General features: G+C 47.3%; 1 pseudogene; it reads right to left on the reverse strand.

Annotated features, from left to right (window-relative positions):
• Positions 1-23,517: 23,517 nt before the first annotated feature.
• LOC143438751 (Y-box-binding protein 3 pseudogene) lies at positions 23,518-24,261 on the reverse strand (annotated as a pseudogene).
• Between the last annotated feature and the right edge of the window lie 524 nt (positions 24,262-24,785).

The raw sequence follows: 24,785 nt of genomic DNA on the forward strand, positions 1-24,785 counted from the left end.
TGGACAGTGGAAAGTATGCTTCTTTGGTGGACAGTGTTAAGAATGTCCCTGTCATGCACAGGAGGAAGTCCCTGTGGTGGATAGTGGGTAGGATGTCCCTATAGTGGACAGTGTGGAAGATGTCACTAAGGTGAACAGTGGAGAGGATGTTTCTGTTGTCGACATTGGAAAGGATATCTCTGGTGGACAGTGTGAAGAATGTCCCTGTGGTGAACAATGGGAAAGATGTCCCTGTGATGGATAGTGGGGAGGATTTCATTGTGATGGACAGTGTGGAGTAAGTCCACACTTGGTAGTTAATGGGGAGGACACCCCTGTGATTGACAGTGCAGAGAACACAGCTGTGATGGACAATGCGGAGGATGCCTCTCTGGTTGGTAGTAGGGAGGACATCTCTTTAGTGGTTCCCAGAAAGACATCCTGGTGGTGGACAGTGGGAAGGATGTGCCTGTATAGGACAGTTAGGAGGACGTCCCTGTGGAAAGTGGGAAATATTTTCCTGTATTGGAAAGTGGAACGGACATTTCTATGGTGGACAGAGAGGAGGACATCATTGTGGTGAACAGTGAGAAGGACGTCCCTGTGATAGACAGTGGGGAGGACTTGACTTTGGTGGACAGTGGGGAGGACATCTCTGTGTGGGACAGTGAGGAGGATATCCCTGTGGTGGACAGTGGAAATGACTTTCATCTTATGGACAATTGGAAGGACTTAACTGTTGTGGATAGTGTGGAGGATTTCCTTGTGGTGTTCAGTGTGGAGGATGCCTCTGTTTTGGACAGTGGGGAGGACATATCTGTGGGGACAATAGGAAGGACGTCTCTGTTGTGGATAGTAAGAAGGACATCTCTGTGGTGTTCACTGGGCAGGACATTCCTGTGATTCCAAGAAGGACATCCCAGTGATGGACAGTGGGGAGGATGTCACTGTGTTGAACAGTGAGGAAGACATCCCTGTGGTGGACAGTGGAAAGGACTTCCCTGTCTTTGACAATGTGGTGGACAGTGGGGAGGAATTTCCTGTGGTGGAAAGTGAGGAGGACTTTCCTCTGGTAGACTGTGAGGAGGATATCACTCTGGTGGACAGTGAGAAGAATATCCCTGTGATGAACAGTTGGAAGGACTTGCATTTGGTGGGCAGTGGGGAGGACATCTCTGTGGTGAACAGTGAGAAGCATGTCTCTTTGTTGGCCAGTGGGGAGGACATCCGTGTGGTAGACTGTGGGTAAGAATTCCCTGTACTGGACATTGGAAAAATATTTCCTGTGGTGGACTGTCGGTAGGACATCTCTGTGGTGGACAGTGAAATGGACAACCCTGTAATGGACAGTGGGGAGGATGTTTCTGTGGTGGACAGTAGGGAGAACTTCCTTGTGGTTTAGAGTGTGGAAAACATCCCTGTAGTGGACAGTGGGGAGGACTTTTCTGTTATTGACAGTTGGGAGGACTTCTCTGTTGTGGACACTTAAGAAGACATCCCTGTGGTGGACAGTGGGGAGGATGTCACTGTGATAAACTGTTGAGAGGACATCTCTGTAGTGGACATTGGGAAGGATGGCCCTGTGGTCGACAGTGGGGAAGATATACTTGTAGGTTTACAGTGCGAAAGAAATCCCTGTAGTGGACAGAATGGAGGATGTCACATTGGTAAACAGTGGGGAAGACATCCCTGTTGTGGACAGTGAGAAGGACATCCCTTCGGAGGACAGTGAGTAGGACATTCTTGTGGTGACTGTGGGGAGGACATCCCTGTGGTGGACAGTGAGGAGGATATTTCTGTGCTAAACAGTGGGAACAATGTCCCTGTGGTGGACCTTGGATAGGATGTTTCTGTGGTGGACAGTTGAAATGATGTCCTTGTGGTGCACAGAAGGACTTCCGAGTGGTGGACAGTGGTGAAGACATCCCAGTTGTGGACAGTAGAAATGGTGTCACTTTGGTGGACAGTGGAGATGATGTCCTGTGGTGTACTGTGTTGAGGATGTCCTTGTGGTGGACAGTGTGGAAGATGTTACTCTGTTGCACAGGATGACGTCCCTGTGTTGGACAGTGGGGAGGATGTCCCTGTGTTAGACAGTGGAGATGACATCTCTGTGGTGGACAGTATGGAAAACTTCTCTGTGGTGGTCAGTGGGGAGGACACTACTGGGGTGGACAGTGGGGCAGAAGATTTTGTGGTAAACAGGAGGACAGAAATGTGGTGGACACTGTGGAGAACATCTCTGTGTTGTACAGTGGAAAGGAGGTCTTTGTGGTGGAAAGCGGGGAGTACATCCTTGTGGTGGAAAGTGGGGAGGATATCTTTGTGGTGGAGAGTGGTAAAAATATCCTTGTGGTGGACACTGCAGAAGACATCCCTGTTTTGCACAAGAGGACATAGCTGTGGTGGACAGTGAGGAGGATGTCCCTGTGGTGGACAGAGGGGGTGACATCTCTGTGGTGGTCAGTGTGGAGGATGTTCCTGTGGTGGTTAATGGGAAAGGCACCTTATTGTGGCTAGTGGGGTTGATATCCTTATGGTGGACAGTGGGGAGGAATTATCTGTGGTTGACACTGGGGAGGTTGTAACTGTGGTGAACAATGGAAATGACATCACTGTGGTGATCATTAGGTAGGACATCTCTTTAATGGACCATGAGAAGGATGTTCTTTGGTGCATAGAAGGATGTCCCAATGGTGGAAAGTTGGGAAGATGTCCCTCTGGTGGAGATTGAGGAGGACAATCCTGTGGCATACAGTGAGGAGGACTCCCTGTGGTGGTCAGTGTGGAAGATGACCCTGTGGTGGACAGTGGGGAGGACATCCTTGTGGTGGACCATGGAAAGTACATTCCTGTGGTGCACAAAGGGACATCCCTGTGGTGGACAAATGGCAGAATGTTTGTGTTGGACATTGAGGAAGACATCCCTGTGGTAGACAGTGGAGAGGATTTTCCTGTGGTGACAGTTGGGAGGACAATCCTGTGGTGGACAGTGAGGAGGACATCACTTTTGTAAACAATGGGGAGGATGTACCTGTGGTGAAGTGTGGGGAGGACATCCATGAGGTGGACAGTGGGGAGGACATCCCTGTGGTGGACAATGGGGAGGATGTACCTGTGGTGGACAATGGAGAAGATTTCCATATGGAGTAAAGTGGGAAGAACATCTCTGTGTTAAACAGTGGTAATGATGACCTTGTGAGGGACCCAGGGGAAGACGTCACTATGGTGGACAGTGGGGAGGATGTCCCTGTGGTATACAGTGGCACAGTGGTGAGCACATCCTTGTGGTGGACAGTGGAAAGTACGTGGCTGTGGTGGACTGTAGTAAAGACGTACCTGTGGTGGACAGTGTTGAAGATGTCCATGTTGTTGACAGTAGAGAGAACATTTCTGTGTTAGACAGTGGAGAGGATGTTCTTGTGGTGGACAGTGGGGAAAATGTTCCTGTGGTATACAGTAGGACATCTCTGTGATGGACAGTGGCAAGGAAGTTCCTGTTGTGGACAGTGTGGAGGATGTCTCTGTGGTGGGAAGTTTGGAGGATGCTTCTGTGGTACACAGGAAGATGTCACACTGGTAAACAGTGCAGAGGAAATCTCTGTGTTCTACGATGGGGAGGAGGTCTCTGTGGTGAAAAGTGGAGAGAATGTACCAGTGGTGGACAGTGGGGAGAATGTCTCTGTGGTAATCAGTGGTGTGACATCTCTGTGGTGGATAGTGTTGAGGACGTCCTTATGGTGGTCAGTGGGGAGGACTCCACTGTGGTGGACAGTAGGGAGGACATGTGGAGGACAGTGTGGAAGACAAATCTGTGGTGGACAGTGGGTAGAATGTCTCTGTGGTGGACAGTGAGGAGGATATATATATATATATATATATATATATATATATATATATATATATATGTTGGACAATTAGAAGGACTTCCCTTTGGTGGACAGTGGGGAGGACTTCCCTGTGGTGGACAGTGGGGAGAACATCTCTGTGGTTGACAGTGGGGAGGACTTCCCTGTGGTGGACAGTTGGGAAAATATCAGTGGAGGAGAGTGAGGAGCATGTCTTTGTGGTGGACATTTGGAAGGACATCACTGTTCTGGATAATGAGTAGGATATCCCTGAGGTGGACAGTGGGGAGTAGTTTCCTGTAATGGACAGTGGGAAGAACTTTCTTGTGGGGGAAAATGGGGAGCATGTCTCTGCAGTGGACAGTGAGAAATACATCCCTGTGGTGGACAGTGAGGACGACATCCCTGTGGTGAAGAGTTGGAAAACGTCCATGTGGAGGACAGTGGGAAGAACATCCTGTGTTAAACATTGGGGACAATGCCCCTCTGGTGGACAGAAGTGAGGACCTCCCTGTGGAGGACAGTGGGGATGATGTCCCTGTGGTGCACAGGAGGGCATCAATATGGTGGAAAGTGAAAATGACATCTTTTTGGTGGGCAGTAACAAGGACATACCTCTGGTGGACAGTGGGGATTACATCAATGTGGTAGACAGTAGCAAGAACATCTCTGTGTTGGACAGTGGAGAGGATGTCCTTGTGGTGAGAGTGTGGAGAACATCACTGTGGTGGACAGTAAGGAGGATGTTCTAGTGGTGTACAAGAGGACATCCCTGTGGTGGACAGTGGTGAGGAAATCCCTGTGGTGGAATGTGGGAAGGATGTCTCTGTGGTGGACAGTGCGAAGGATATCTCCATGGTGGAAAGTATAGAGGATATCCCTGTTGTGGTCAGTCAGGAGGATGCCCTTGTGGTGGACATAGGGAAGGATGTTGCTTTGGTACACAGGAGGACCTCCCTGTGGTGAACAGTGAGGAGGACCTCCCTGTGGTGGACAGAGAGGAGGATATCTCTGTGGTGGACAGTGAGGAGGACTTCCCTTTTGTGGGCAGTTGGGAGTACATCCCTGTTTTGGACAGTGGGGAGGACGTCTCTGTGTTTGGCAGTGGATGTAACTGTGTTGAAAGATGGGGATGTCGTGACTTTGGTGGTCATTAGGGAGAACATTGTTGTGATGGACCACGTGTAGGACGTTTCTGTGGTACACAGGACGACATTCCATTAATGGACAGTGGGGAGGATGTCCTTGTGGCAGACAGTGAGTAGGGAGACACTGTGGTAAACAATGGGAAAGATGTCATTGTGGTGAAAGTGAGGAGGACGTCCCTGTGGTGTACTGTGAGGGGGACATTCATCTTGTGGACAATGGGAAGAACTTCCCTGTGGTGCACAGGAGGGAGAACATCCCTGCAGTGTACATTGGCAAGGACCTCCCTGTGGTGGACAGTGGGAAGGATCTATTTGGTGGACAGTAGAGAGGACATCAATGTGGGGGACAGTGGGGAGAACATCTCTGTGTTGGACAGTGTGGAGGATGTCTTAGTGGTGGACAATGTGGAGGACGTCACTGTGGTGGACAGTAAGGTGTAAGGAAGATGTTCCTGTGGTACACAGGAGGACATCCCTGTGGTGGACAGTTGTGAGGATATCCCTGTGGTGGACAGTGGGGAGGATGTCCCTGTTGTGGTCATTAGGAAGGACACCCTTTTTGTGGACAGTTGTGAGGATGTTTCTGTGGTACACAGGAGGACACCACTCTGATAGACAGTGTGGAGTATGTCTCTGTGCTGTACAGTGGAGAGGAGATCTCTGTGGTTGACAGTGGGGAGGACATACCTGTGGTGGACAGTGGGGAGGATATCTTTTTTGTGGACAGTGAGGAGGACCTCCTTGTGGTGTACAGAGAAAAGGACATCTTTGTGGTGGACAGTGGGGTCGACTTCCCTTTGGTGGACAGTTGGTAGTACATCCCTGTTTTGGACAGTGGGGAGGATGTCTCTGTGTTTGGCAGTGAAGTGGACATAACTGTGGTGGAAAATGGGGATGTCGTGCCTTTGGTGGTCATTAGGGGGAACATTACTGTGATGGATCATGTGTAGGACATTCCTGTGGTGCACAGAAGTATGTCCCATTAATGGACAGTGGGGAGGATGTCCCTGTTGTGGTCAGTAGGAAGGATGCCCTTTTTGTGGACAGTTGTGAGGATGTTTCTGTGGTACACAGGAGTATGCCACTGTGATAGACAGTGTGGAGGATGTCTCTGTGCTGTACATTGGAGAGGAGGCCTCTGTGGTGGACAGTGGGGAGGATGTCTTTTTTGTGGACAGTGGGAAGGACATCTCTGTGGTGAGCAAGAGGACATTCCTGTTGTAGACAATGAGGAGCATATTCCTTTGGTAGACAGTGTTCAGTATGTCCCTGTGGTAGTCAATGGGTGTACACTCCTGTGATAGACAGTGGGGAAAATGTTCCTGTGGTAGACAGTTGGAAGGACATATCTGTGGTGGACAGTGGGAAGGACAGAACTATGGTGGGCGATGGGAATGACATCCCTGAGGTCATCATTAGAGAGGATATTTCTGTGGTGTACCATGGGCAGAATGTTCTTGTCGTGCAGAGTAGGATGTCCTGTTGGTGGACAATGGGAAGAATGTCACTTTGGTGGACAAGAGGGAGGATATTCCCATGGTGGACTGTGCAGAGGACATCCCTGTGGTAGATGTCTCTGTTGTGGACAGTGGGAAAAATTTACTTGTAATGGACAGTGGTGAGGACACCCCTGAGGTGGACAGTGGAAAGCATGTCCCTGTGGTGACAGTGGGAAGAACATCCCTTTGGTAAACAATGGGGAGGATGTACCTGTGTGGACAGTGGGGAAAATGTTTCTGTGGTGGACAGTGGGGAGGATATCTTGGTGGTGGATAGTATGGAGGAGGTCCCCGTTGGGGTCAGTCTGGAGGATGTTCTTGTAGTTGACAGTGGGGAGGACGTTTCTGTGGCATAAAAGAGGACATCCTTGTGGTAGACAGTTAGGAGGACATATCTGTGCTGTACAGTGGAAAGAAGGTCTCTGTGGTGGACTGTGTGTTGGACATTCTGGTGGTTGACAGTGGGGAGGAAGTCCCTGTGGTGCACAAGAGGAAGATCCTGTGGTGGACAGTGGGGATGACATACCTGTGGTGGTCAAAGTGGAGGACACCCCTGTGGTTTACAGTGCGGAGGACATAACTGTGGTAAACAGTGGGAAGGATGTGCTTGTGGTGAACAGTGTGAAGGACATCACTTTGGTGGGCAGTGGGGAAGACTTTCCTGTTGTGCACAGGAGGATGTCCCTGTGATGGACAGTAGCTAGGCTGTTCCTGTGGTGCACAGTGTGGAGAATATCTCAGTGGTGGACAGTGTAGAGGACGTCTGTGTTACGGTCAGTGGAGAGGACACACTTGTGGTGGACAGTGGGGAATATGTTTTTGTAGTAAAAAGGAGGACCTCCCTGTGGTATACAATGTGGAGGATGTCTCTCTGCTGTACAGTGAGGAGGAGGTCTCTGTCATGGACTGTGGTGAGGATGTAACTGTGGTGTTCAGTGGGGAGTATGTCTTTGTGGTGGACAGTGGGGAGGATGTAACTGTGGTGCAAAAGAGGATGTCCTTGTGATGGACAGTGAGGGGGATGTCCTTGTGGGGGTCAATTGGGAGGAGACCCCTGTGTTGGACAGAAGGGAGGAGCCCTGTGGTGGACTGTGGGGAGGAAGTATTTGTGGTTGATAATGGAGAGGATGTAACTGTGATGGACAATGAGCATGATGTCCCTGTGGTGGTCATTAGGGAGGACGAAGTCCCTGTAGTGGACAATGAGGAGGACTTTCCTGTGGTGGACAGTGAGTAGGATGTCCCAGTGGTTGACACTATGGAGGAATTCTCTGTGGGAGACAGTTGGGAGAACATCCCTGTTGTGGACAGTGGGGAGGACATTCCAGTGGTGCACAGTGAAAAGGACATCGTTGTGGTAAACAGTGAGGAAGACTGTGCTGTAATGGACAGTGGAGATGACTTACCTGTGGTGGACAGTAGGGAGCATGTCTTTGTGGTAGACAGTGGGGAGGACATCCCTGTGGTAGACAGTGAGTAGGACATCCCTGTGGTGGACAGTGGGGAAGAATTCTCAGTAGCAGACAGTGAAAAGAAATTTACTGTGGTGGATTGTAGGTAGGACATCACTGTGGTGGACAGTGAGAGGGAGAACTCTGTAATGGACAGTGGGGAGGATGTTTCTGTGATGGACAGTAGAGAGAACTTACTTGTGGTTTAGAGTGTGGAAGACATCTCTGTAGTGGACAGTGGGGAGAAATGCCCAATGTTGGACTGTAGGGAAGACTTTCCTATGGAAGCCCATGAGAAGGACGTCTCTGTAGTGGATAGTGAGGAGGATGTCCCTTTGGTAAATTAAGGGGAGGGCTTCTTTGTGGAGGACATTAAGGAGTACATCTCTGTGGTGGACAGTGGGGACTTTTCTCTGGTGGACAGGGAGGACAACATCACTTTGGTAGACAGTGTAAAGATGTCCCTGTGGTGGACAGTGAGGAGGATGTCCCTTTGGTAAACTAAGGGGAGAACTTTTTTGTGGTGGACATTGGGGAGGAGGTCCCTGTGGTGGACAGTGGAAAGACTTCCCTGTGGTGGACAGTGAGGACTTTTCTCTGGTGGACAGGGAGGACAACATCACTTTGGTAGACAGTGTAAAGGATGTCCCTGTGGTGGACAGTTGGGTGGACTTTCCTGTGATTGACAATGAGAAAGACATGTCTGTGGTGGACAGTGGAAAGGACATATTTGTGTTGGACAGTGGGGAGGACGTCCTTGTGGTGGACAATGGGGAGGACATTCTTATGGTGCAGAGGAGGACATCCCTGTGGTGTATATTTACAAGTATGTCCCTGTGTTGTATATTGAGAAGCATGCCATGTTGGTGGACAGTGGGGAGGATATATTCTTGGTGAACAGTGAGGAGGACATACCTGTGGTGGACAGTGGAAAAGACATCCCTGTGGTTGACAATGGGGAGGACATCCCTGTGGTAGACAGAGTGGAGGAATTCCCTGTGGTGGACAGTGGGGAGAATATTTTTGTGGTGGACAGTGTGGAGGATGTTTTTGTGTTGCACAGAAGGACACCCCTGTAGTGGACAGAAGGGAGGATGTCCCTGTGCTGGACAGATGAGAAGACATCTCTGAGGTGGATAGTGTGGAGGATATCCCTTTGGTTGTCAGTTTTGAGGATGCACTTGTGTTGGACAGTGCTAAGGAAGTTCCTGTGGTACACAGAAGTATGTCCCTGTGGTGGAAAGTAATGAGGACTCCCCTGTGTTGAACAGTGAGGAGGACATTATGGTGGTGGACAGTGGGGAAGACTTTCCTGTAATGGACAGGGGAGAGGACATTCCTATGGCAGAAAGTAAGAAGAACGTCTCTGGTAGACAGTGGGTAGGACTTCCCTGTGGTGGACAGTGAAGAGGACATCACTATGGTGGACAGTGTGTAGCAAGTCTTTGTGGTAGACTGTGGAGAGGATATTCCTGCAGTTGACAGTGAGAAGCACATCCCTGTGTTGGACAGTGGGGAGGAATTTTCTGTGATGTACAGTGGGGAGGATTTCTCTTTTATGGACAGTGAGGAGGAGGTTCCTGTGGTGGACAGTCGAGAGGACTTCTTTGTAGTGGACAGTGGAAAGCATGACTCTGTGGTGGGCAGTGGTGAGAACATTGCTGTGGTATACAGTGAGGAGGAGGTCCCTGTGGTGGACAGTGGGGAAGACTTCCATGTGGTGGACAGTGGAGAGAAAATTTCTGTGGTGAACATTGGGTAGGATATCTCTGTAGTGGACAGTGAGATAGACATCACTGTAATGGACATTTGAGAGTATGTACCTGTGGTGGAATTGGGTAGGACATGATTGTTGTTTAGAGTGCAGAAGACATCTTTGTGGTGGACACTGGAGAGTATATCTCTGTGGTGCACAGTAGAGATTAAGTACCTGTGGTGGACAGTGTGAAGGAATTCCCTGTGGTGGAATGTGGAAAGGACATCCCTGTGGTGAATAGTGGAAAGCACATCTCGGTGGTAGACAGTGAGGAGGACATAATTGTGGAGGACAGTGAGGAGGACATTCCTGTGGTAGACAGTAGGGAAAATTTTCTTGTAATGGACAGTGGGGAGGACTTCTCTGTTCTGAACACTGAGAAGGATAACCCTGTAGTGGACAATAAGGAGGATATCCCTGTAGTGGACAGTAGGGAGGACTTATATGTGGTGGATGGTGAGGAGGACATCCCTGTTGTGGAGAGTGGGGAAAACATCACTCTGGTGGACAGTGGGGAGGACATCTATGTGGTGGACAGTGAGGAGGACATCCCTGTGTTGGACAGTGTGGAGTATGTACCTGTGTTGGAACGTGGGGATGACATACTTGATGATTACAGTGTGGAAGACATCTCTGTAGTAGAGAGTGGAGAGGAAGTCTCTGTGGTGCACAGTAGAGATCAAGTACCTGTGTTGGACAGTGTGGAGGACTTGACTGTTGTAAAAAGTGGGGAGAAAAACCCTGTGGTGGATGGTGGAATGCACATCTCTCTGGTGGACAGTCGGGAAAATACCTCTTTTGTAGACATTGGACAGGACTTCTATGTGATGGACAGTTAAAAGGACATCCCTGTTGTGGACAGTAAGGAGGATGTCACTGTAGTGGACAGGGGGACATCCCTATTGTGGACAGTGGAGAGAACATACCTGTTGTGGGCAGTGATGACATAACTGTGGTGAACAATGGGGATGACATCCCTGTGGAGGACACTGTAAAGGACATCCCTTTGGTGGAAAGTGAGTAGGACGTCTCTGTGATGGACACTGGGGACAATTTTCCTTTGGTTGACAGTGACGAGGGTGTTCCTGTGGTGGACAGTGGGATGAACATCCCTGTGGTCAAAAGTTGGGAGGACTTTCTTGTGGTTGACATTGAGGAGGACATTTCTGTGGTGAACAGTGGGCAGGATTTTACTGTGGTGGACAATGGGGAGGACATCCTTTTGGTGGACCGTGGGGAGGACGTTCCAGTGATGCAGAAAGGAATGTCACTCTCATAGACAGTTGTGAGTATATCCCTGTGTTGGACAGTGAGCAGGACATCCCTGTGGTGGACAATGAGGAGGGTGTACCTATAGTCTTCAGTGGGGAGGACATCCACATGGAGGACAGTGGAAAGAACATCTCTGTGTTAAACAATGGGGAGGATGTCCCTATGGTAAACTGTAGGGAGGAGGTCCCTGTGGTGGACTCTGGGGAGGATGTCCCTTTGGTGCATAGGAAAACATCCCTATGGTGGACAGTTAGGAGGACATATTTGTGGTGACAGTGGGAAGGACATAACTATGGTGGACAATGGGAATGACATCCCTGTGGTGATCATTAGAGATGATATTTCTGTGGTGTAATGTGGGGAGGATGTTCTTGAGGTGCACAGTAGGATGTCCTCTTGGTGGACAATGGGAAGAATGTCCCTGAAATAGACAAAAGATAGGACATTACTGTGGTGGACAGTGTAGAGGATTTCCCTGTGATAGACAATGGAAAGGATGTCTCTGTTGTGGACAGTGGGAAGGACATACCTGTGGTAAACAGTGGTGAGGACACACTTGTGGTGGACAGTGGAAAGGACTTCCCTGTGGTGACAGTGGGAAGGACAACCATGCTGTGGACAGTGGTGAGGAAATCCATGTGGTGGAGAGTCAGGAGGATGTTCCTTTGTTGGACAGTGGGGAGGATATAATGGTGGTGGACACTATGGCAGAGGTCCCTGTTGTGGTCATTTGGGAGGACACCCTTGTGGTAGACAGTGGGGATTACATTTCTGTGGTACAAAAAAGGACTTCCCTGTGGTAGACAGTGTGGAGGACATCCCTGTGCTGTACAATGGAAAGGAGGTCTCTGTGGTGGACAGTGGGGAGGACATCCCTTTGGTGGACATTGGGGGGTGACATCTTTGTGGTGGACAGTGTTCAGGACATTCCTGTGGTAGTCAATGGGGATATTGCCCCTGTGGTGGACAGTGGGAAGGAAGTCCCTGTGGTGAACAGTGGGGATAAAATCTCAGTGGTGGACAGTGGGGAGGACATCCCTGTGGTGGACAGTTGGAGGATTACCATGTGGAGGAGAGTGGGAAGAACATCCCTGTTTTAAACAGTGGGGATGATGTCCCTCTGGTGGACCAAAAGGAGGACCTCCCTGTGGTGAACAGTGGGGAGGATGTCCCTGTGGTGCACAGGAGGATGTCAATGTGGTGGAAAGTACATCTCTTTGTTGGACAGTAAGAAGGACATACCTCTAGTGGACAGTGGGGATTACTTCAATGTGGTAGACAGTAGTGAGAACATCTCTGTGTTGGACAGTGGGGAGGATGTCCTTGTGGTGTACAGTATGTTGGACATCACAGTGGTGGACAGTGGGGAAGAGTTTGTTGTGGTGCCCAATGGACATTCCTGTGGTGGATAGTGGTGAGGACGTCCCTGTGGGAGGCAATGGGGAGGATGCCACTTTGGTGTACGGTGGGGAGGATGTCCCTATGTAGGACAGTGTGAAGGACATATCTATGGTGAACAGGAGGATGTCTTATTTGTGGACAGTGGGGAGAATATCTCTGTGATGGACAGTGAAGAGGATGTTTATGTGGTGAAAGTGATAAGGATATTCCTGTGGTGGACAGTGAGGAGGACGTCACAAAGTTGGACAGTGAGGAGGACTTCCCTGTGGTGAACAGTGAGGAGGATGTCTCTATTGTAGACAGTGAGAAGGAAGTACCTGTGGTGGACAGTGGAGAGGATTTCCATGTGGTGGACAGTATGTAGAACAACTATCTCTGTGTTGGACATTTTGGAGGATATCATTGTGGTGGACTGTCTGGAGGCCATCACAATAATGGACTTTGGGGAAGATGTTACTGTGATGCACAGGAGGATGACCCTGTGGTAAACAGTGGTGAAGAAATCCCTGTGGTGGACAGTAGAGAGGATGTCCCTCTGGTGAAGAGTGAAGAGTATATCTCTGTGTTGGACAGTGTGGAGGATATCCTTGTGGGAAAATTGGGGAGAAAGTTCTTGTTGTGGACAGATGGGAGGACTTCTCTGGGGTGCACAGGAGGATGTCCAAATGGTGGACAGTGAGGAGGATGTCCAAGTGGTGGACAATGAGGAGAAAGTGCCTGTGGTGGACAGTGGAGAAGACTTCCCTGTGGTGAAAGTGGAGAGGATATCCCTGAGGTGGACAGTGGGGGGTAATTCCCTGTGGTGGACAGTGAGAATGATGTCTCTGTGGTGGACATTGGGGAGGACATTTCTGTATTGGTCAGTGTGGAACACACCCCTGTGGTGGACAGTGGGGAGGACATTTCTGAGGTACACAGAAGGACATCCCTGTTGTAGATAGTGTGGAGCATGTCTCTTTGCTGGAGGGTGGAGAGGACGTCTCTGTGGTGCACAGTGGGAAGGACATACCTGTGGTGGACAGTGGGGATGACTTCCTGGTGGTAGAATGTTGGGATGACATCCATGTGATGGAAAGTGGAAAGCATGTTGCTGTGGTGGACAGTTGAGAGAAAATAAAATGACAGGAACACCTAAAAGAGCAATGCTTTTGCTTTTCAACCAAAAATTTTGTTATTTTTTGTTTTAATGCTTCCTTTTCTCTCTCACACTTGTGAAATACTTCCAACATTTTTTCAACCTTGAATTTCTTCAAGGTTTAAAAGCCATCTAATTTACTTCCACAGGTTAAGTCAATATGCTGCTGATCACCATTTCTTGAGTCTTAATTAACAACTAATTTCTTTTACAAACCATTTCTGCCAATTCCAGATACATAATTAACATTGTTTTTCACCTTCAGCCATCAGAAAACAGACTCCCAGAACTAAAATTTCCTCAAACACCTTTGCTTTGTCAGGATCTTAACGACAGACCATGATGTGCTTGTTCCCAAACAATTTAATGTTAAATATCCGGCCTTTACAGACATCTCCCTGCCAGAGATGCTGCTTCCCTGCTGTGATTATCCTACAGGTATACCCACAGATCCAACAGAGTCCACACCATCCTCTGGAACCTGTCTGAGATGGAAAACTGCTTTCTCCCAGCCATCTCATTTGACTGCAGACTCCAGAGACATGCTGAGATGCAGAGACAGCACCACCTCCTGAAACCTGCCAAGCTGCCTTCTTCCAGCCACCTCATCTGACTGAAGACCTCAAAACATGCTGAGATCCAGAGACCCATGCCAGACTCCAGAGATGCACACCAAAACTCAGAGATGCTCACTACAGAAGACAGATCCAGACCTTCCAGCTGCAGATGAACTCTTTTACCAAACTCACATAGCTAATTACATGTTAGTGAGGAAAACATAATGTCTATTTAGATTAATCAGATGTCATTACCCTCAAACTGTACAACCTGTATTTATTTGTTTCAATGATACCCTGCCTTCTAAACCCTACCCTCAATTCCCATTACCCTTGGCTTAATTATGCTACACCCTCCAGCCTACATAGTGTTTTCTTTTGACTACCTCATCCAAAATTTTCACTAAAAGGAGTGAGATTTGGTCCATAAATAGATGGTTTGAACATAGCCTGGTCAAACAAACTTTTGAATGCTGGAGACCTACTGGGATGGAAGATGTTCAGCTCTGTTTCTGGGCCCCCCAGATAAAGCACTAGGTTTGAGGTAGCCAGGAACCCAACAGGACTTTGCCTGTCAGGGATGGCAATTATCTCCCCACGCTCCTGGATTCCAGACCACTCTCTGTGGTCCACAACTCTCATTAACCTGCATTTTACAGACTACAGATGATGCAGAGTTGCCCCTCTTTTTATGAAAGAAAAGAGAGTGGGATGTCAGGCCTTGGTCGAGGTAATTCCATTTAACCTGTGCTTTTCAGTCACATAGCACAGAGGTAGAGGATGTGATTAGTAAGTCTCCCCTTCCAGAGATTAAAATATTAATGAGTTATCTAAAGGCCAGGAGACATAGCTAATTAAGTTATTCCACATTTCCCCCTCCCTATAAAGCCAGGGGAGCCTGGCTTTTGGTGGGGAACACGCGAACCATCTACATCCATTCACCACGCCGTGAACAATGAAAAGCTTTGGAAAACTAGACACCACTGGTCGCCTGGACCTGCAGCTGCCAGGGTCCCAGCCCTTGGAACCTTGAAACCTTGAACTGCAGCCACCAGCCCGCAGCAGCTGTGTGAATGTGGAACCTTCCTCCACCAGTGGCTTGGGAAGCCCACCATAAGACCCCGATGCTGGACCACTGTGGGACACTGCTGCTGGACTTCCCTCCCCCTCGAGTTTTTTCCCACACCTGTGGTGGACAGTGAGGAGGAATTCCCTTTGGTGGACAGTGGGGAGTACATCCCTGTGGTGGACAATCAGGATGACATCACTGAGCTGGAGAGTGGGGAGGATGTCCCTTTGGTGGAATGTGGGGAGGACTTCCCTGTGTTTTACATTGAGGAGGACATTTCTGTGGTAAAGAATGGAGAGGATGTCTTTGCGATGGACAGTGGGGAGGATTTCACTGTGGTGGACAATAGGGAGGACGTCCTTGTGGTGGACTGTAAGGATGACATTCCAGGTGTGCAAATAGGAACGTCACTATGGTTGACAGTTACGAGTATGTCCCTGTGTTGGACAGTGAACAGGAAATCCCTGTTGTGTAGAGTGGGGAGGACATCCATGTGGTAGACAATGAGGAGGGTGTACCTGTGGTTGACAGTTGTGAGAACATTCGTGTAGAGGACAGTGGGAAGAACGTCTCTGTGTTAAACCGTAGGGAAGATGTCCCTGTGGGGGACCTTGGGGAGGACGTTTCTGTGGTGGACTGGGGAAGATGTTTCTGTGGTGCATGGGGAGGCATTTCTGTTGTGGTCAGTGGCAAGTATGTCCCTGGGGTGAACAGTGGAAAGAACATATCTGTAGTAGACATCATGAAGAGAACATCCATGTGGTGGACAGTAGGTAGAACATTATGATCACCACAGAATAGCCTGCCTGTGAGATTGATCTGGTGAAAGTAAGTAAAAGCAACACAGTCATGGGACTAGCATTGAGCAAACATGATTTGTTCTTACAGGGTCTCAAAGAGAGCCTCATGGAATGAGGAGTAAGGGTTAAGAAAAATGATCTTAAGAGATTTTTTGAATTCATTGGTGATATTTGTCCATGGTTTCCCTATGAGGGGACTATTGATGAGAAAAGATGGGCTAGGGTTGGAGATCGCTTAAAAGATTTTTATGAAACCTTTGGTCCTGAGAAAGTCCCTGTTCAGGCTTTTTCCTATTGGAACCTGGGGAACAATATACTTCAAATCTATAAACAATTTCCAGATATTCGAGAGTTAGTGAAAGGGGGAAAGGTCTTACAGCGACACTCTAGATCACCTGTTTCCCATGCCTGATTCAGACATCCCTGCTGCTCCCCTTAAGGACTCTGCAGCTGAGCCAGTAACTGCAAAAACCCCTCCTGCTAACATTTACCCCTCCCTTGCATCCTTAAATTCCCTGGCCAAGAATGGGCCTGACAATAACCTTTCTCCTGCAGAGACATTGTCCCTAGAGGAGGGGACAGCTAAATACCCTAATCCTGACTTGCTGTTCCTGAGCTCATTCATGCCAGAACCACCTCCATATACTATCACTACTCCATTTTGTGCCCCAGTCCTCAACTTGGCCGATACTAACAATCATACCACCAAGGCTAAGGCCCAACTTTCACAAAAAATGGCTTCTCTTAGAAAGTTAATAGAGGAAAAACGGGAACATTTGCAGTTAGTAAAAGAACTGTGAGCTCTTGATTTAGAATTATCTTCCCTCTCCACAGTGCCTGCTATATCTAAGAATAAATCTAATCCAAATCCTCAAAAACCTGTACTGACCTTCCCTGTTACCAGAAGCAAATCTGCTGTCTCTTCCAATAGCAGAAATAAAAACACTGCCTCACCCTCTAAAAGAGGAAATGACTCTCCTACTGGGGAAGACAATAAGTATGACTCCCCTGCTGGGGAAGACAGTAAGGATACAATTTCAGGCAGTGAGGCCTCTTATAATAAAAACAAAGCCTCAGGGGACTCAGAAAGTGAGGAAGATGAAATAAAAAGTCAACAGTATTGCAAGCTAGGGTTCCGTCAGCTGAAAGACTTAAAAAACGTCAGTAACAAACTATGGACTGATAGCTCCCTTTACTTTATCCTTAACTAAAAAATTGAGTGAATGGTAGCTTGTTCCCAATGATTGGTATTTTTTAGCCCATGCCACCCTGGCTGGAGGTGACTATGTTCTTTGGAAGACAGATTTTGTTGAAAACTGCAGAGAAATAGTGCTTCGCAATTCTGAAAGTAAAATCTCTAAGAAGGGGAACAAAGATAATTATTTGGGGTGGAGTCCTTATGATACTAATGAAAAACAGGCTTGGTTCCATCCTGCCTTCTAGCCCAAATTCAAAATACAGGTCTTAAGGCTTGGAAACAACTCTCTCCTAAAGCATCAGAAACCACTTCCCTTGCCCAGGTCTGCCAGGGCCCAGATGAGCCTTATAGTAATTTATCAGTTGCCTTATCAGCTGAAAGACTTGTTGATCATGAGAAAAACAAAAGTGCTTTTCTCAAACACCTTGCATTTGTGAATGTAAATCCTGCCTGCCAGGCTACAATACGACCCCATCATAGTGGTGCTGAAATTTCTGATTATATAAAACTGTGTGTAGGCATTGGTTCACCTCATGCAATAGGACTTGCCATTGGAGCTGCCTTTAAGGATTTCAAGCAGGATGATCACCAGAAAAAGTGCTTTAACTGTTAACAGCTAGGACATTTTTCTAAAGAGTGCAAAGCCCCTAAGGCAGAACATACTCTCCCTGCCTCCTTGTGTCCCTGCTGCCATCTAGATAGACATTGGGCTTCAGAGTGCTGTACTAAGGTAAAAACACAAAATAATACCTTGCCTCAGAAGCAGGGAAACTCCCAGAGCGTCCAGCCCCTGGCCCCAAATCTGAGACAAAACCCTGGGGCTATCAGGTTTGTCCCTTAAACATTAACCCCCCAGACTCAAACATTACCTCCCTCCAATGAGTAACTGCAAGCAGTGCAGGATTGGACCTCTGTTCCTCCACTGATACAACATTAACACCTGAGATGGGGACACAAGTTCCACATACTGGAGTCTTTGGCCCATTGCCCCCCAATACTTTTGGACTTCTTGGGCATGCCAGCTCCACTCATGAGGGTTTAAATATCTCCTCCGAAGTGATTGATAATGATTTCACAGGTGAAATAAAGATCCTGGTCTCATCCACCTCTGGTCCCTTGACTGTTAAGTCAGGAGAGAAAATTGCTCAATTGTTTTTAGTCCCCCTTAAACATCCTAATCAAAGATTCCTTCTAGAGTCTAGGGTCTCTAACAACCTTGTTTCAACTGATGCTTATTGGGTCTGACAAATTACCCAAGATAGACCCCTCTTTAAATTAAAATTAGAAGGAAAAGTTTTTGAAGGCCTTATAGACATGGGATCCAATGCCACAATTATCTCAGGAAAAAAACTGGCCTTCTGCCTGGCCTCTGACAGCCTCATTAACACATTTAAAAGGCATTGGACAAACTTCTAATCCCCAACAAAGCTCTAAGATCCTCACATGGGTAGATGAAGAAGGAAATTCTGGTACAGTACAGCCTTATGTTGTGCCTGATTTATGTGTAAATTTATGGAGTAGAGACATACTTGGCCAGTTGAATCTTATCATGTGTAGCCCTAATGAGATAGTTACTCATCAAATGCTAAAACTGGGATTTTGACACAGACAAGGGCTAGGAAAACACTCACAAGGAATAAAAGAACCTATCAAAGTGACAAAAATTTAACCACCTGGGATTTGGTGCTGAAAATTTAAACTAATGACTGTTGACATCTCTGTACCCCATGCAGACAAGATTACATGGAAATCAGATGAAGTTATGTGGGTTAGTCAATGGCCATTAACCTCAGAAAAACTGGCTGCAGCAACAATGTTAGTACAGGAACAACTTGCTGCTTGCCATATAGAACCTACCACATCCCCTTGGAGCACACCTATCTTTGTTATTAAGAAAAAATCAGGCAAGTGGAGACTGTTACAAGATATGAGAGAGATTAATAAAACTATGCTCACTATGGGAGCTTTAAAACCTTCATTGCCCACCCCTGTGGCCATTCCTGCTGGATATTTTAAGATAGTAATAGACCTCAAAGATTGCTTCTTCACCATTACCTTACACCCTGAAGATAGACAGCGGTTTGCCTTTAGCCTGCCAGTAACCAACTTCAAAGGGCCCATGCCATGTTTCCAGTGGCAGGTCCTACCCCCAGGGCATGGCTAACAGCCCAACGTTATGTCAGGAACTTGTAGCATAAGTGGTTGATCCCTTTTGTGAATATGGCCCTCTATTTACATTGTCCATTATATGGATGACATTCTTCTGGCTGGACCTGATGGTACAGAATTATTTTATTGTTGTCAAGACCTACTACAGAAGCTGGCAGATAGAAGAGTCCAGATTGCCCCTGATAAAATTCAGCTACAAGAACCTTATTTTTATTTAGGCTTTGAGCTTTGTCATCAAAAAATTATTACCCAAAAACTCCAGCTCCAAGTAGACCATTTGAAAACAGTTAATGATTTTCAAAAATTGTTAGGTGATATAAATTGGATCAGACCTTATCTTAAACTTACAACTGTGGAGCTTAAGCCTCTTTTTGATGTTCTTAAGGGTTATTCCAATCTTTCCTCCCCCCATACCTTGACCCCTGCAGCCACATGTGCCTTGTGCTTGGTAGAAAAAGACATCCAAGAACAGGGACTTTTTTTTATTTCTTATGAAACACCACTCCTGTTTGTTATCTGTGCCACCTCGAATACATCTACAGGAGTGTTTTGGCAGCATGGCCCTCTTCTAAGGTTCCACCTTTCAACCTTCTCCATAAAGTACTCATCCCTTATACTTCTCTGGTTGCTAAGCTTATTCTTTTAGGATGGGAACAGAGTCGCCAGTTTTTTTTAGAAAAGATCCTGATAAGATAATTATGCCATGCAAACCACAGATGAGTGGCCGAAAGCTTGCTCTTCCTTCTTGAGAATAATTGATAATCATTACCCTGCTGATAAATTGCTTCAATTTGCTAATATTCATCCCTTTATCTTTCCAAAGTTTAACTCTTCTCAACCAATATGAAATGCTTGTTTGGTGTTTACTTATGGCTCCTCTAATGGAACAGCAGCTTACGTTATAAATGGACAGGTTACTCCTATTTGTTCCCACTTTAAATCAGCCCAACTTGTAGAACTGTTTGCAGTAATAAAGATTTTTCAATTATTAAAGATTGTTCTTTTAATTTGTATACTGACAGTGCCTATATTGCTCATTCTGTTCCCATTCTTGAAACAGTCCCATATATTAGACCCTCCACAAATGCTGCCCCTCTTTTTTCTCAGCTTCAAAAGCTGACTGCCTCTAGATGCCACATCATTTTGTTGGACATCTCCGTGCTTGTGGTCCCCTCTCTAGAGGAAATGCCTGTGCAGATGTTGCCACCCACTTGACCTTTACAGTGTTGTTAGGTTCTGTAGAACAGGCCCAGAAGAGCCATGCTTTCCATCATTTAAATGCTCAGAACCTTTGCCTTCTTTTTAAGATCACTCATGAACAGGCATGCCAGATTTTTAAACAATGTCCCACCTGTGTCACACTTTTACCCGCCCCACTCTTGCATGTTAACCCCAGAGGTTTGGTCCCAAATGAAATATGGCAAATGGATGTCACACACATTCCTAAATTTAGTAGTCTTAAATATTTTCATGTGACCATAGACACCTTTAGTGGATTCATTTTTGCTAGCTTACATACTGGAGATGCTTCAAAAAACATTATAGCCCAAGTCTTAAATTGTCTCTCTGTCATGGGTAAGAGTAAGATCATTAAGACTGACAATGGTCCCGGCTACACTGGAAAAAAAATTTCAAGAGATTTGCCACCAATTACAAATCAGACATATTACTGGCATCCCTTATACTCCTCAAGGGCAAGGCATTGGTGAACGTGCGCACCAGACTATCAAGAAAACTTTACATGAATTAAAAAAGTGGAAGTTATATGTGGGGAAGAAATCTCACGGGCGGAGGGAAGAGGAAGTCCGGAGCCGGGTCCCAGGGTGGTCCAGCATCAGGGTCCTGGGTGGGCTTCCCACATCACCAGTGGAGGGTCCCATATTCACGCAGCTGTTGGCAGGCGGGCTGGTGGCTGCATCGGCAAGGTTCCGGGGTTCTAAAAGGTGGGAATCTTCCGTAGAGACCATGCGACATGTGGAGTCCGTTTTTCCAAAGCTTCTATTGTTCATGACATGGTAAATGTATGTAGGTGGTACGCGCTTCCCCCGCCAAAAGCCAGGGCAGTCTAATTTTGTAGGGAAGGAAAAAGGCGAGGGAATAACTTAATAGGCTATGCCCCTGGCCTTTTGATAATTCATTAATATTTAAATCTCTGGAGGTAGAGACGTGTTAATCATGCCCTCTACCTGTGTCCTACGTGACTGAAGGTAACAGGGAAAATGGAGTTACCTCGTCCAAGGCCCAGCATCCCACTCTCTTTTCTTTCATAAAAAGAGGAGCAGCTCTGTATCATCTGTAGTATGCAAGGTGCAGGTTAATGAGAGATGTGGACCCTGTGGAGTAGTCTGGAATCCGGGAGCATGGGGGAGATAATTGCTGTCCCTGACAGGCAATATCCTGTTGGGTTCCCTGGCTATCTCAAATCCAGCAATCTATCAAGAGGGCCTAGGAACAGAGCTGAACATCCTACCATCCCTTAAAGGGTCTCAGAGGTTCAAAGCTCATTCAACCAGGCTATGTCCAAACCATCTCTTCACGGCCCAACATCTCAGTCTTTTTTAGTGAAAATTTTGGATGAGGTGGTCAAAAGAAAACACTATGTAGGCCAGAGGGTGTAGCATAACTAAGTCAAGGGTAATAGAAATTGAGGGTAGGGTTTGGAAGGCAGGGGATCATTGAAACAATTAAATACAGGTTGTACAGTTTGAGGGTAATGACATCTGATTAATCTAAATAGACATTATATTTTCCTTACTAACATGTAACTTTAGCTATGTGACTTTGGCAAAAGAGTTCATTTGTAGCTGGAAAGTCTGGATCTATCTTCTGTAGTGAACATTTCTGGGTTCTGGCGTGCATCTCTGGAGCCTGGTGTGGATCTCTGGATCTCAGTATGTTCTGGGGTCTTCAGTCAGATGAGATGGCTGGAAGAAGGCAGCTTGGCAGGTTCCAGGAGGTGGAGCTGTCACTGGATATCAGTGTGTCTCTGGAGTCTGCAGTCAGATGAGGTGGCTGGGAGAAAGCAGCTTGGCATCTTAGGCAGGTTCCAGAGGATAGCTGGACTCTGTTGGATCTGTGGGTATACCTTTAGGATAATCACAGTAGGGAAGCAGCATTTCTGGAAGGGACATATCTGTAGGCTGGATACTGAGCATTAAATTGCTTGGGAACAAGCACCTTATGGCCTGTCATTAAGATCCTGGAAAAGCAAAGGTGTTTGAGGAAACTTTAGTTCTGGAAGGTATCTTTGAGTCTGTTTTTGGATGGCTGAGGGAGAAAAACAATGTTAATTTTGTATCTGAGATTGGCAGCAACAGTTAGTTTGCCTGTAAAAGAAATTAGTTGTTAACTAAGACTCAAGAAATGGTGATCAGCATGTTGACTTAAACTGTGGAAGGAAATTAGATGGCTTTTAAACCTTGAAGAAATTATAAACGTTGAAAAAAATAATGTTGGACATATATCACCAGTATTAGAGAGAAAAGGCAGCATTAAAATAAAAAAAATAACAAAAATTTTGGTTGAAAGGCATAAGCATTGTTGCTCTAGGTGTTCCTGTTAGGAAGAAAAGGAAACGTTCAAAATTTTTGGTTGAAAAACAGGAACATTTGTTGCAGGTCCTCCTGTTGGGGATAAGCAGTATGGCGGGTTTAGAAGCAGTGGGGATGGGCCTTGCTCTGCCATGTGGCGTCTGGGTGCTCTGGCAGAGGACCTGTATTCTACCTTTCTTTTTCTTAGAAATTTTAAATGCAGAGAAGGATCAAAAGGCTAAATTGAAGAAAGTTATAGGGAGAGACACATAGGCTTGATAGGAGAGCCAAGAGTCAGCAGTGAAAGGCTGTAGGAATCTCTCACCTAAGGAAGGAGTCTTAGGAGAGTCACAGCAGGCACTGTGACTTGAAAGACAGCTGTTGTCTGTGAAGGAGCCCTCTCTGTGGAGCTGGGGGATGGGCAAAGTGGAGGCTAGGGGGTCGCTGCCATCTTGCCCTTGAGCTGGAGAGCACATGGAGAGGGAGAGACAGACAGAGAGAAAGAGAAGGAGTTAAAGTAGAAAAGTTGACCAGGAACACATGGAGAAAGAGTGAGGCCTAGTCTTTTGAACTAGGCAAGAGCTAGTGGTAGCTAAAAATTAGAAGAAACTAACAAGGAACATGTGGAGAAAGAGAGGGGGGAGACAGAAAGAAGCCTGCCTAGTCTTGTGAACTAGGCTGGGGATTACTCACTGTCCTGGAGTTTCAAGAGAGGATTTCTGTGGGCAACAACTGGGGGGGGACACTCTTGGAGCTGGCTCTTTCCGTGTCCTCTACCATCTGTAGGGAATGATATGGGCTCGTGCGTGGGTGAGCGGGTCCCCTGCGGAACCTCGGGAGGTAGGTTGGATTCCAATGGACCAGGAGTTGTGTTCCCTCGGGGACTCTATCTTTCATCTGTCTAATCTCACCAGCATTATGGGGAGGTCCATGGCGCCTGCCATATCAGCGCCAATCAGCAGCATAGCGGCTCCCTTCTACTGGAACTCTATCTGGGCCAGTCACATTTGTTGCTTTAGGACTCCCTTTTCCTGCAACCACACCAAACTCTACAATTTCTCCCTCTCCCACACTACACAGATACTTGCATGGATTATTCTTCTTGATGGCAGTCTTGTGTACAAACACATCTTCGGTGTCATTTTGGTTTATAAATCCATATCCGTTTTTGACATTGAACCATTTGACAGTGCCAAGGAATTTGGTGGCGAGAACCTTTTTCTCTGCATCCCCGCTGCCTGTGGGAGGTAATGAGGTCTGGGCGGGCCTGGGGACTGCATCTCCTCCAGGGCTCCCTGCAAGCATCCTGGTGGGCGCCCGGGCCTGGGGCACACCACTTATCACAGGGCTCTTAGGCGCCGGGTCTGGGGGTGCCACAGATGTCTCGGTGTTGGCTGCAGCCTGTGAGAGCATGGTGCCACTGGTGATGGCCCTGCCAGCCTGGCTCATGTAGCTCGAGGGCAGGGGAGGCGAGCGTTCACAGTCTCGCTGTGTCTCCTGGCCCCAGGGATGTCAGGTTGTAGGGCATTCATCCTTCCAGTGTCTTGTCTCCCCACATTTGAGGCAGATTTTTTCTGTTTTTATTGCTGCCACAAATGCCTGAGCTATGGATGCGACCTGATTTGATGGGGTTCCTATTTCTCTGGTTGCTACAATCCACCTATCATGATGCTCCTCCTAGAGACCCTGGCAAGCTAGCCTAGACTCAGAAGTTATGCCTTCCCAAACAATGGTTTTAAGAAGAAGGTCTCTAGCTGTGGGGTTGAAGATTTTTCTTTCTAAGCTCATTTTAGTTCTGAGGATAAAATCAGATAGAGATTCTTCAGGCTTCTGATAAAGGGAGAGCAGGGAGTGGACAGGGTCTTGTGACCCTGAAGGTGGAGTAAGCCTATTCCAGGCTTGAATGGCACAGAGGTGGACCTGGTCATAGTAGCCTGCTGGCTGACTTGCCTGTTGTGCCCCAGTAGAGAAAT

The sequence above is a fragment of the Arvicanthis niloticus genome, chromosome 26 (genome assembly GCF_011762505.2).
Source record: "Arvicanthis niloticus isolate mArvNil1 chromosome 26, mArvNil1.pat.X, whole genome shotgun sequence".
NCBI classification, from domain to species: domain Eukaryota; kingdom Metazoa; phylum Chordata; class Mammalia; order Rodentia; family Muridae; genus Arvicanthis; species Arvicanthis niloticus.